Here is a 12,795-nt window from a genome sequence, read left to right as displayed (position 1 = left end):
CATAGAGATTGAGAACATGCTTGCATATCCTAATCTCTTATGCCAAATTCACTTTTCAAAATCAACAGAAAAAAAAAACATTTTACATTTTAACTCTTTAGTTTATCTAGAGTTAAACTATAAACATTGTCACACTTTTTGGCTATGAGTAAAATAGAATTAAAATTTCATCAATCACCTTACATTCAGTTTTTCTAAAGGTTACCATATAAACATTGTTACATAATTAACTTTCAAAATCAAAATATTAAAACAAAGATTAAATGGTTTTTAATGCACTACTCTCTTTATCTTTTGTATCTGGTGCGTGGCAGAAGTTAGATCAATTAAGAGAGTCTTAATAAAAGAAATGCGTTGCAAGTATAGCTCTCAACCAGCTAAAGTCTGCCTCACCAATTTAAAAAGGGGTTGTCACAAAAATTGAAATTAAAAATACTGGGAGTATGAGTCCCAGGTCGTCTCCCAACGAGTTGCAGGAAAGGGTACTATTTTATTAACTAGAAGTTTTCTAGAAAAGTTGAGTTTTGATAATGAATAAAAATAATTGTAAATTAAAGCAATAGAACTAAGAATTATTATTAATATTAAAAGGCCTTGACTGGGAGAATGATTAATTGGAAGTTCTATCCTTGTTGGAATCTTCTCAAGTGTAGTGTAAAAAGGTTATTGTTTTCACTTAGTTAACCCTTACTAAATAAAGGAAAGTCAAGTGATTGAGCTAACTCTTACCCGCAAATCCTAGTCCTCTCCCTTGGGAAGGTCTAGCTTTAGTAGGTACAGAATTAGCCAACAACATCCAATTTAACTAAGCACTTGAGCATTCCAACTCAAGTGTCTCCTCTTAATCAATCCCCATGTCAAGTAGGAAATATACTCCATTGACATAGAATTAATATTCATAAAAATATAAGAAGACATAGTAAATTAAATAAAATAAAATAGAGAATTAAAATTAATTAAAATTAAAAGTAACTCTATATATTAATAAATTCCAAATACAACATACTTAATTGAATAGGGTCAATGAGCAGCTAATGAGAGTAAAGGAATAAGGAAACAAACTAAAGTAATGTTTTCACGGAGGTAATGACTCTTCAGCATCCAAAATCCAAAGCAAAAGCATAAACTATCAATGTAAAGCTAATCTAGATTCAGATCTAAAACTGAAAGTAATCCTAATATCGATGTATCTGAATGTGTGTGGATGCGTCTTGAGTCTCTGCATGTTTCCTAGCTTTAGTCTGTGTTTCTGGGCCGAAAACTGGGTCAAAACACAGCCCAAAATTGCCCCCAGCGTATTTTGTTATTTCTGCAGATCGCGCAGGTCACGCGTACGCGTCGTCCACGCGTTCGCGTCATTTGGCAATTTTCCTTGTCACGTGTTCGCGTCATTTGTGCAGACTCCACTCCACGCGTTTGCGTTAGGCACGCGTTCGCGTCGCTGCGATTTCTTCATTTCACGCGCTCGCGTGAGCCATGCGATCGTGTCAGTGTTTGCTGGTCATCTCCTTAGTTTCTTGTGTTCTTTCTATTTTTGCAAGCTTCCTCTCATTCTCCAAGCCATTCCTGCCCTATGAAGTCTGAAACACTTAACATACGGATCACGACATCGAGTGGTATAAAGGAGAGTTAAAATGTACTAATTAAAGGTTTCTAGGATGCAAGTTTTCAACCCTAAACAATACTAGGAAGGAATTATAAAATTCATGCAATCTATATGAATAAGTAGGTAAAGACTTGATAAAACCACTCAATTAAACACAATATAAATCATAAAATAATGGTTTATCAACCTCCCCACACTTAATCATTAAAATGTCCTCATGCTTAACTTAAGGAGATAAAATAAATGAGTAGGAAAATGTAAGACTCATGCAATGCAATGCAACCTATATATGAATGCAACTATATGATTCTTGTCTACTTGGTTAAAAATAAATAAGCTCTTCAAGACAAACGTAAATTAAATTCCACTAATTCAATTTTATATAGTAAAAACAGGTAACATTGTAAGAAGATAGCTCATGAAAGCAGGGAACATAGAATTAAGCATTGAACCCTTACTAATGGTGTATATGCACTCTAGTCTCTCAAGTGTATAGGGTAAGCACTCTATTCTTCTCTAATCATGCTTTCTAAATTTTGTTCTTCACCTAACCAATCAACAATATTTAATGTACTAATGTAAACATCATGAGGTCTTTTCAAGGTTGTAATGGGGCTAAGGTAAGGGTAAGGGTATATATATGGCTAAGTGAGCTAGAATATGAATCTTTGACTAACCTAAGCCTTCACCTAACATACATATACTCTATATAATTCTAATTCATGCCTAGCTACCCATAATTTCCCACTTTCACATTACATACTCATGCGTTAACTTTTTTTTTTAATTTTCTTATCACATATGCATTGGAGCTTTACTTAACTTAGAATTGGGGTAATTTTGTCCCCTTATTTATTTAAATATTTATTGAATATTTTTGGATTTTTTTAACTAGGAAAATAGACATAGCTTATCAATGAACATGGATTTTTAATTTTTTTAGTTTTACATGAGTAGGTACCCAAATTCCCATTATTTTATCATGACACATTCCCTTATTAACTCATGTTCCCAAAATTCTCCCATACTCAATTAACATACTTTCTATCTTAAGTTAACCAAAGATTTATTTTGGGATATTTAATTATTTTTCTGCTTAAAGCTAGTGATGTGGTAAAATATAGAACAAATGGGATTTAAAAGGCTCAAAGTGGCTAACAAGGGTGATTTAAAGGGTAGGCTTATTTGAGATACGTGAGCTAAACAAGTAATGGCCTCAATCATATACATGCATATAGATACATTAAACATTGGACATATAGGATGAAACAAAATAAAGATTACAATCATAGAGAAGTGAACACACAAGAATAATATTTATGGTTAAATAATGTAACCATGTAATTAGACTCAAAATCTCACGGGTTGTGTGTTCTTAGCTTTTTAAACTATGTTCCAATTACAACTTCAAACAAGTTTAACACAAAAGTTTTGATTTAAATTAGTGAAATTTTTCAAAAATAGGGTCTTAAAAAGAAACTCACTATTTTTCAATCAAGTAGAACATGCATGCAATTAACCTATTACTATGCAATTTATCCTATTCTGAATAAAAGAAAAACTAACTAAATATCCTATTTATTGGTGTTTAAGGAAAAAGAAATTACCTCCGGAAGTCAGGTACTGACCGACCTCCCCACACTTAAAGATTTGCACCGTCCTCGGTGCCATCTGTCAGGAACAAAGGGGGGCTGGTAGCAGCATCTCCATCATCGGGACCGTCATGGCTCCCTGTGCTGGTAAATGAGGTAGAGTCCGGGGTGTCTGGGTCTTCTCTAGGTGGGTGGTTACCAACAAGTAGCTCCTTGAGGTATGTAAATCTGCACTTGTTACGACGCTCTCTTTGCTTTCCTTTCCGTTCAATCCATTCTAGCCTCTCAAGTATCTGATTGAGCAGTTGGTTTGTAGAAGGTGCTTGTGGTGTGGAAGAAGAAGGAATATCTTCTGCTGGTTCCGTGCTCCGGTTGATAGTTGCTGTTGGAGGTCTGATATACTTCCCGTTAGGGACGTATTGATCATCTCGTGGAATCATGGCCTTGGTGTCCCCAGCTCTGTAAGAGACTCCAGCTGCTGAGACTAGATCTGAAACCAAGGTAGGGAAAGGTAAGTTGCCCGTAATTTGTACGTGTCCCATAGCATGCCGAATGTGTCTTGGTAAATTGAGGTGCTGGTCTATAAGGATACACCAGAGTAAAACAGCCATGTCTGCAGTGAAGGAAGACTCATGAGTGCTCGAAAAGACGTAATGGGACATGATCTGTGCCCATACTCGAGCCTCTAAGGTGAGTGCGGAAGCCAATATGCCCTTAGGTCGAGAACGATGGTATCCATAGTTCCATCTGCTACCATGTTGTGCGATAACTCTGAGAACGGCGTCCCAGTCAAATTGGTATGTCTGGCGTTTGAACGAGGCTTCTTGAAATGTGTCCAATCCTTCTGGAGCAGGGGGAAGATCTAAAGCTTGTTGAATGGATTCTTCTGTTATAGGGACTTGCTTTTGATGGACATAGACAGACTGCATGGTTGGCATGTGAAAATTGGAGTAGAATTTAACTACCCATGATTGATTAACCTGCCGTAGCTATCTCCGTAAGAATCCTCATTGTCTTCGCTCAATGCGGGGCTCAACAATTTCAGCAATGATGGTTGGGAGGATGAGAAGGTGCTCATTGTTATAGTTCCTTGCTGCCAGGATGGGGAACATCTGCTCATAGCAGCGGTTAGTGAACTGCGCAGTGTCCTTTGCTGGAAAGGCTTTCTCTTTTTCATCGACCTTGATGATCCTCTTGATTCGTTTTGTTGAGGGTTTCACCGCTGTTGAAGATGGTTCTTCCGCTGTTATAGGGACTTGCTTTTGATGGACATAGACAGACTGCATGGTTGGCATGTGAAAATTGGAGTAGAATTCAACTACCCATGATTGATTAACCTGCCGTAGCTATCTCTGTAAGAATCCCCATTGTCTTCGCTCAATGCGGGGCTCAACAATTTCAGCAATGATGGTTGGGAGGATGAGAAGGTGCTCATTGTTATAGTTCCTTGCTGCCAGGATGGGGAACATCTGCTCATAGCAGCGGTTAGTGAACTGCGCAGTGTCCTTTGCTGGAAAGGCTTTCTCTTTTTCATCGACCTTGATGATCCTCTTGATTCGTTTTGTTGAGGGTTTCACCGCTGTTGAAGATGGTTCTTCCACTAATGCTCTTTTTGTTCCTCTCCTTGCTGGTGGTTTGGGAGTAGCTTTCTCTTTACCTTGCTTGGTGGCCATCCTGAAAAAAAAAAGAAAGAGGTAAGTACATGTAAAGCGTAAGGGTTCGAGCAAGGGAGCGAATATTAAGGGTAATAATCAATGCACGGTAAAGAAGGATGTTGTTAACACATGGTCTAGACTACATGTGAAAAGTTCATCAAAGGTAATATAGTAAGTGCATGTGATGGCAATTAAATGCAAGATGTTTATTGGCATGCCGACAAAGGCATGAGTAGCATAGATCAAGCATTCAATGTCCAAGTTAGAGTACCAAGCCTTTCAAACTAATAATCTGTTTGTATTGACAATTATATTTAATCAATAAAATATAAAAGGGGTTTGGTGAAAAACAGGCATTAAAGTAATAGAATAGAATAATTTAAAATAATGCACAGTGCCATACGGGCTTTTTCACAAACACTTGGCATGTATGGTAGATATGTTATTGAAAGTAAAAATTTGAACATGCAAGCAACCCTTATGAAAAGTAATATGTAATTGTCAAACAATTCATAATAACTCACAAGCGAAATATAAAAGAAGATAATGACCCAAGTAAATTTCTAACATCAATTAAAGGAATAAAAAGAAAAGTAAAAGAAAAAATAGAATATAGATAATGAAAGTAAAAGAAGAAGTAAACATAAAAAAATAATGGAAAAATAAAAATAAAGAGAGAAAGAAAAGAACCTTGATAATGGATGTGAAAAATAAGGAGAAGAAGGTAAAAAGTGAGAATGAGTAGAGAAGGAGGAAGGGAGAAGAAGGAAATAAGAAGGAAAAAGAAAAATTAGGATTTGGGAAAGAAAAGATATGATATTTTGGCTGATCTGGATAATCTGTGCGCCATATGTGACGTGGACGCGTGGGTCACACGGTCGCGTGGTGTGTGATTTTTGTCAAGTGATGCGGACGCGTGGGTCACGCGGTCGCGTGACTTGTTTTGTGCGATTGGCGTGAGAGCAGCCTTGCGTTCGCGTGACTCTCTGTTTCAAACTCATTTTGCCAAAATTTAGGGTGACGCGTTCGCGTGGGTGACGCGATCGCGTGGATGGCTATATTTTGAAAACGATGTGGCCGCGTGGGGCACGCAGTCGCGTGGTAGGGCTGGTGCTTCCAGCATCATTCCAGCACAGCAAAATCATAACTTACTGCCACACACCTCTTTTATGTCGATTTTTAGGGGCACGCGTTCGCGTGCGTGACGCGGATGCGTGGGAGGCTATTTCCGAAAATGACGCGGCCGCGTGGGGCACGCGGACGTGTGGGCATGTTTGTGCCTAAGGCACGCCTCCAGCCACGCTTTCGTGACTTTCCGTTAAATTATCTTTTCTTCAGAATGCACATATGACGCGGACGCGTCAGCGACGCTTACGCGTCGCGTGCGTGTGTTTTTTTATATGCAATATGTAAATGTAAATGCATGCTATATGCAAATTTATGCAGAGATTATGAGAAGTGTCATTAACAAAAATAAAAATAGAATAAAATAAAATAAAACTAAGACTGAAACGGAACGATCATACCATGGTGGGTTGTTTCCCACCTAGCACTTTGCTTTTACGTCCATAAGTTGGACGCTCTTCAGACTCATTCTGCTTCTGTTGGTGGGTCTTCCAAAAGGAAGACCTCTAGTTCCTTTTGATCCTTCGTATTCTCACCATGATAAAGCTTCAGGCGATATCCATTCACCTTTAGAAATTTGGAGCTAGAAGGATGACGCAGGTGGAAAACTCTGTATGGCTCTGCCTTTTCTACTCTGTATGGACCTTCCCATCTTGATCTCAGTTTACCTGGCATAAGGCTCAGTCTGGAGTTATAAAGAAGAACTAACTCCCCTGGTCTGAATTCTCTCCTTTTTATGTGCTTGTCATGGACAACCTTCATCTTTTCTTTGTATCTCCTGGAGTTGTCATATGCTTCTAGGCGAAGGTTCTTCAGTTCTGCTAGTTGCAACTTCCTTTCAGCACCAGCTTCTTCATAGTTCATGTTGCACTCCCTCACAGCCCAGAAAGCCTTGTGTTCCACCTCTACTGGGAGGTGGCAAGCCTTTCCGTATACCAAGTGGAAGGGGCTCATCCCAATGGGTGTCTTGTACGCCGTTCTATATGCCCAGAGTGCATCTTGTAGCCTGGCACTCCAGTCCTTCCTGTGAGGTTTTACTATCTTTTCCAGAATATGCTTTATTTCTCTGTTAGAGACTTCTGCTTGCCCATTGGTCTGGGAATGGTAAGCTGTTGATACTTTATGAACTATCCCATGCCTTTTCAGTAATCCTGTTAGTCTCCTGTTACAAAAGTGAGTGCCTTGATCGCTCACGATTGCTCGTGGTGATCCAAAGCGACAAATAATATGGTTTCTAACAAAGGAAACAATCGTGTTAGCATCATCAGTACGGGTAGGAATTGCTTCTACCCATTTAGAAACATAATCTACGGCTAACAGTATATAAAAGTAACCATTAGAATTTGGAAATGGACCCATGAAGTCAATGCCCCAAACATCAAAAATTTTACAGAAAAGCATAATCTGTTGAGGCATCTCATCCCTCTTGGATATATTACCAAACCTTTGGCATGGGGAACAGGATTTACAAAATTCAGCAGCGTCTTTAAAAAGAGTAGGCCACCAGAATCCACAGTCTAGAATTTTTCTAGCTGTTCTTTGAGGGCCAAAATGTCCTCCACTCTCAGATGAGTGGCAGGCCTCTAAAATGGACTGGAATTCTGATTGAGGCAAACACCGTCTAATTACCTGGTCAGCATCACACCTCCATAAATATGGATCTTCCTATATAAAATATTTAGACTCACTTTTCAGCTTGTCTTTTTGATGCTTAGTAAAATTTGGGGAAAAAGTGTGGCTAACTAGATAATTAGCTACAGGTGCATACCAAGGAGCTACTTCAGATACTGCATGTAAACTATCAAATGGGAAATTATAATTTATAGGAGTGGAGTTATCCTTAATGTGCTCAAGGCGGCTCAAGTGGTCTGCCACTAAATTCTGGCTACCACTCTTATCCTTAATTTCTAAATCAAATTCTTACAGCAGCAGTATCCAACGTATTAGCCTTGGTTTGGACTCCTTTTTAGCTAATAAATATTTTAGAGCTGCATGATCTGAGTACACTACTACCTTTGTACCAAGAAAATAGGCTCAGAATTTATCCAGAGTAAAAACAAAAGCTAGAAGCTCTTTTTCAGTCATAGTATAATTAGATTGAGCAGCATCTAGAGTTTTAGATGCATAAGCAATTACAAAAGGATCCTTACATTCGCGCTGAGCCAACGCTGCTCCTACTGCATGATTAGAAGCATCACACATAATTTCAAATGGCTGGCTCCAGTCTGGTCCTCTCACAATTGGGGTTTGAGTCAGGGCGATCTTCAGCTTATCAAACACTTGCATACAATCCTCACTGAACTCAAACTCAATATCTTTCTGCAGTAATCTGGATAAAGGCAGTGCTACCTTACTGAAGTCCTTAATGAATCTCCTGTAAAAACCTGCGTGGCCAAGGAATGAACGGACTTCCCTCACGGAGGAGGGGTAAGGTAAACTAGAAATAACATCCACCTTTGTTGGATCTATAGAAATGGCAGCTTTTGACACAACATGTCCTAGTACAATTCCTTGTTTTACCATAAAGTGACATTTTTCAAAATTTAATACAAGGTTGGTACTAACACACCTGTCTAATATTTTAGATAAACTATCCAAGCAAAGGCTAAATGAATCACCATATATACTAAAATCATCCATAAAAACTTCCATACAGTTCTCAATAAGATCAGAGAAAAGACTCATCATGCATCTTTGGAAAGTAGCTGGTGCATTGCATAAACCAAAAGGCATTCTTTTATAAGCATATGTTCCAAAGGGACATGTAAAAGTAGTCTTTTCCTGATCTTCAGGAGCTATATGAATCTGAAAATATCTTGTATAACCATCTAAAAAATAATAATAAAATTTACCTGACAGGCGATCAAGCATTTGATCAATGAATGGCAAGGGGTAATGATCCTTGCGAGTGGCTTGGTTGAGACGCCTATAGTCAATGCAAACTCTCCATGAATTCTGCACTCTAGTTGTCAGGAGCTCTCCATGCTCATTTCTTATTGTTGTGACTCCAGACTTCTTGGGCACCACTTGTACTGGACTTACCCATTCACTGTCTGAGATGGTGTAAATTATATCTGCTTCAAGTAGTCTGGTTACTTCTTTCTTGACAACTTCTAAGATGGTAGGATTCAATCTTCTTTGAGGTTGACAGACAGGCTTTGCTCCCTCTTCTAAGAATATTCTGTGTTCACAAACGTGGGGACTGATGCCTACTATATCCGCCAAGTTCCATCCAATTGCTTTCTTATATTTTCTCAGTACATTGAGCAGTTGCTCTTCTTGTTGAGAGGTGAGTTCCTTTGCAATGATAACTGGGAACTTCTGCTTATCCTCAAGGTAATACTTGAGGTGTGGAGGAAGAGACTTTAATTCCAATTTTTTCTCATAGCTAGGCTCTGGATCATCCGGGGCTGGTGATAATGGTAAAGGGTCTTCATTGTTTTCAGAAAGTGTCCCCACACTTGGACCTTGCTCCATGTGCTTCTCTTCTATTTCTTCTTGGTGAACTTCAGCTACAATTTCATCAATAATGTCACATTGGAAGATAGAATGATCTTCTGGAGGGTGCTTCATAGCTTCTTTTAAACTGAATTTCACTGTTCTGCCATCTATCTCAAAGAAGTAAGTTCCTGAGAATGCATCCAGCTTGAACTTTGAAGTTTTCAGGAATAGTCTTCCAAGAAGGATTGATGATGGTCTTCCTAAGTCATTATGGGGCATTTCCAGGATATAGAAGTCAATAGGAAATGTGAGCCCCTTAATGCTCACTAATACATCTTCAGCAATTCAAATTACTATAATAATGCTTTTATTTGCTAACACAAAACGAGCTGCCGACCTTTTTAAGGGAGGGAGCCTCAAGGTATCATATATAGACAATGGCATTATACTAACACATGCTCCTAAATCACACATGCAGTCAGAAAAAATTATACCTCCAATGGTACATTTAACCATACATGGACCTGGGTCACTACATTTTTCAGGTATACCTCCCATTAAAGCAGATATAGAACTACCTAAAGGAATAGTTTATAATTCATTAATCTTATCCTTATGAATGCATAAATCTTTTAGAAACTTTGCGTATTTAGGTACCTGCTGAATAACATCAAAAAGGCTAACATTTACCTCAACCTTTTTGAATATTTCTACCATTTTGGGATCAAGTTCCATCTGCTTCCTGGATTTCTTTGCCAGGTGTGAAAATTGGATAGGAATGGCATCATGTACAGCCTCTGCATCCTTTGGTGTTTCGTTCTGTTGTTGAGTTGCTTCTTCTTCAACTATGTCTTGTATGTCCTCTTTCTCTTCAGCATTTTCCACTTCCACTACATCCTCAGTTGGGACGTGTTCTGGTAGGCTTGGCTCCTCCTGGTTCCTTTCCTGCAATGTAGTTCCGGACCTTAAAGTGATAGCATTGATGCCACCTTTGGGATTAAGTAGGGGTTGAGAAGGAATTCCACTGGAGCTTGAAGGTTGGTTTGTGGAATTAGGTGATGAATCTAACCGGGAGATGAGAGCTTGTAAAATGGTAGTCATACCATTTAAAGTAGAGTTCAGCTACGTCTGCATGTCTTGTTGTCCTTGTGCAAGTGTCTTTAATTATCAATCAACAAAGGAGTTTGATAACTCAAGTGTCTTTAATTACTCAACCAAAGCTAAGAGGAGAAAAATCTAACTTAAAATCCTCCCAAGCATTTTATCAAACACTTGGAAGGCACAACATAAAAACATAGAAAAGCAATAAGAGATAATAAATTCAAAACAACCAATTGAAAGCATCAATAACATAAATTGAAGAAAGCAATCATAAATATGAAATACCTCAAATTGCATTAAATAGGAAATCAAATCTAACATAAGAATTCACAAACTAAATTGGAGAATAAATAAATCAACAAGAGAAATAAGTAAACTAAAGGACTAGAACAAATAAGAATAGAAGAAAACTAAATTAAACTGAGGTAGAAATCCGAAATTGAGAAGAGCTAAACTAAGAATCCTAAAACCTAGAGAGAGGAGAGAGCTTCTTTCTCTAGAAAACTACATCTAAACCCTAAAAATTTATGTGAATGAAAGTTGTGTCTATGAATGAATGAATGATTCCCTCATTCTTCAGCCTCTATTTTGTGTTCTCGGGCATGAAACTGGGCCAAAAAGGAGCCCAGAAATCGCTCCCAGTGCTTTCTGCAATTTCTGCACGTGGCGCATGTCACGCGTACGCGTAGGTCACGCGTGCACGTCGTTTGGTGAAATTCCTTATCATGCGTACGCGTCAGTCACACGTACGCGTCGCTTGTCTTCTGCGCTAGGCACGCGTGCGCGTCACCCATGCTTGTGCGTCATTGCCGGCTTCTCAAAACTTCCTTTTCTCGCGTTCCTTCCACTTTTGCACGCTTCCTTTCCAGCTGCTAAGTCATTCCTGCCCTATAAAGCCTGAAAATACTTAACACACAGATCACGGCATTGAATGGTAATAAAGGGTAATTAAAATTGACAGTTTAAAGGCCTAGGAAATATGTTTTCAACTATATCATAGAATTAGGAAGGATTTGTAAAACCATGAAAATTATATGAATAAGTGAGCAAATAATTGATAAAAACCACTCAAATTAGCACAAGATAAATCATAAAATAGTGGTTTATCAATCTCCCCACACTTAAACATTAGCATGTCGTCATGCTAAGCTCAAGAGAAACTATAAAAGAGTGAAGGCAGAATGGTGGAACTTATGAAATGCAACCTATTTAAATGTGAGCTACCTACATGCATCATGCTATTCTAATTACTATCTATCTATATACACTCGTTCTTCAACCTTAAGGATGTGATGATCCGTGACACTCATCATCATTCTCACCTATGAACACGTGCCTGACAACCACCTCTGTTCTACTTGCAATAGCTTGAGTGCGTATCTCTTAGCCTCCTGATTCATGATGCATGGTTGCCTCATCTGACAACCGAGCCTTCCATTCCATGAGATCCGAGTCTTCGTGGTATAGGCTAGAATCAATTGGCAGCATTCCTGAGATCCGGAAAGTCTAAACCTTGTCTGTGGTATTCCAAGTAGGATCTGGGAAGGGATGACTGTGACGAGCTTCAAACTCGCGATTGTTGGGCATAGTGACAGACGCAAAAGGATCAATGGATCCTATTCCAACATGATCGAGAACCAACAACTGATTTGCCGTGCGGTGACAGCGCATTTGGACCATTTTCACTGAGAGGACGGGAGGTAGCCATTGACAATGGTGAAACCCAACATAAGCTTGCCATGGAAAGGAGTATGAATGATTGGAAGAAGGCAATAGGAAAGCAGAAGTTTAGGAGGAACAAAGCATCTTCATACACTTATCTGAAATTCCTACCAATGAATTACATAAGTATCTCTATCTTTATTTTATGTTTTATTTATCTTTTAATTATCAATTCTCCATAACCATTTGAATCTGCCTGACTGAGATTTACAAGATGACCATAGCTTGTTTCGAGCCGACAATCTTCGTGGGATTGACCCTTACTCACGTAAAGTTTATTACTTGGACGACCAAGTGCACTTGCTGGTTAGTTGTGCAGAGTTGTGATAAAGAGTTGAGATTACAATTGTGCGTACCAAGCTGTTGGCGCCATTAATGATCACAATTTCATGCAACAAGTTTTTGGCGCCGTTGCCGGGGATTGTTCGAGTTTGGACAACTGACGGTTCATCTTGTTGCTCAGATTAGGTAATTTTATTTTATGTTTAAGCTTTTTACCTTTTTATTTTCGAAAAATTTTCAAAAAAAATTTTTTATTTCTATTTTGTTCTTC

The sequence above is a fragment of the Arachis hypogaea genome, chromosome 11 (genome assembly GCF_003086295.3).
Source record: "Arachis hypogaea cultivar Tifrunner chromosome 11, arahy.Tifrunner.gnm2.J5K5, whole genome shotgun sequence".
In the NCBI taxonomy this organism is placed as follows: domain Eukaryota; kingdom Viridiplantae; phylum Streptophyta; class Magnoliopsida; order Fabales; family Fabaceae; genus Arachis; species Arachis hypogaea.
The sequence above is the reverse complement of the archived record's forward strand: the minus strand, read 5'-3'. Positions refer to the sequence as shown.